The sequence below is a fragment of the Macaca nemestrina genome, chromosome 9 (assembly GCF_043159975.1).
Source record: "Macaca nemestrina isolate mMacNem1 chromosome 9, mMacNem.hap1, whole genome shotgun sequence".
NCBI lineage: Eukaryota > Metazoa > Chordata > Mammalia > Primates > Cercopithecidae > Macaca > Macaca nemestrina.
Genome location: NC_092133.1, coordinates 52644177 through 52645568, shown reverse-complemented (window position 1 = coordinate 52645568; position 1392 = coordinate 52644177). Strand labels below are relative to the sequence as shown.

Here is a 1392-nt window from a genome sequence, read left to right as displayed (position 1 = left end):
TTGATAACTATCGTAAACAACATGAGTCAAATGAGTTCTAAGCTTTCTTTGAGTCTAGTATCTTAAGATTTTAAGATTTAGGGCTTGTTTTCTTTATAGTCTCGTCCTTGTTAGGAAACTATATTTGCCAGTTTATGCACACCTTACCAAATGTAGGATCAAATGAGATGTTTGGTCTTCTCCTCTGTTTTCCACGTCTATTATTGACAAGACAACTCAATCAGGAGAAACAAAGCACCTTTGTTTCCAGCTGAGCTATTTTCTTTTTGATTACTTTGGTCCCGCAGAGCTAAAACAAATCTTCCCTGCTTCCTATCAATTGTTTTGCTTTCTTTGTATTTGCTTCATTACTTTCTTGAATTGATTTCTTTTGTCTGTTGGGTACATTCAGCTCTCATCTTTTATTCCTCATAAATATTTAAGTGTGTGACAACTATAAAAGGAAGAAGATAATTTATACCTATTTTCTATGTTTCAGAGTTTACCACCAGTTGTTCTCCAGCAGCATCAAACAGTCAAATAATCCACTTTGACTTCTAGGTTAGTATTGATAGTATTCAGAAAAATGGTGGTCCTTCTGAAGGTCTCTTGTTTCAGCTGAACAGTGAATCATGACTTAGTTTTCACTGCTCGTTTGACTTTTTGTTGACCACAAGGAAAGGGTGAATGTATTCTATTTGTTTAAGCTGAAATTCGAACTCTAATGAAGAAAATATATGTTCAGATTCTGAATCAAACCAGTAACTCATTCTAGCCCAGTGTTTCATCTTTAACATAAAAGTATTCTACAGTGAAGGCTTAAATTTTCCTTATGACTTCATCAGAAATGGTCAGGAATTAACCCAAATATCAACATTTGAGCAGATTTTTGATAAATACTAAATATTAATTCATTGTACTAATACAGCAACTGGTGTTCTATTAGAGAACTCAGTATTATTTAAAGTTAAGATTATGAGCTCTGGTGCCAGATCACACGAGTCTAAATATGTGCTCTGCCTCTTACTGGTTTTGGATTTTGAGTAGCTTGCTTAAATTATCTCAGTGTATTGATTTCTAAAAAAAATCTATCTGATGAATTGATGACAGTCATCTTTAGGAGTGACCTGAAATGAAGAGAATACTCACTGCTGATCACTTTATTATTTGAGCATAATTCCTGTTCTAAATGCAATACATGGTGTGAAGCAGAAGTGACGTTTTGATGTGGGATTTGTAAATATGTACCGTGCCTAAAAAAAAAAAAAAAGAAAACCTACCTCACAAGATTAAGTGATATAACACATATAAAGTATTTAGAATATTAGAATAGTTTCTAACACATGCTAAGTACACAAAAAATTAGGTATTAAGTTGTGAATTGAAAAATATGCTAAGTATGTGTGATGGTTA

The 1392-nt window shown here is 32.8% G+C and overlaps 1 non-coding gene across 1 annotated transcript; it reads left to right on the top strand.

The window, feature by feature from the left end:
* Positions 1-1072: 1072 nt before the first annotated feature.
* Positions 1073-1140, top strand: LOC112429335 (small nucleolar RNA SNORD2). The gene has a single exon (XR_003021510.1). It is a non-coding gene; the product is annotated as a small nucleolar RNA SNORD2 (small nucleolar RNA).
* The last annotated feature ends 252 nt before the right edge of the window (positions 1141-1392 follow it).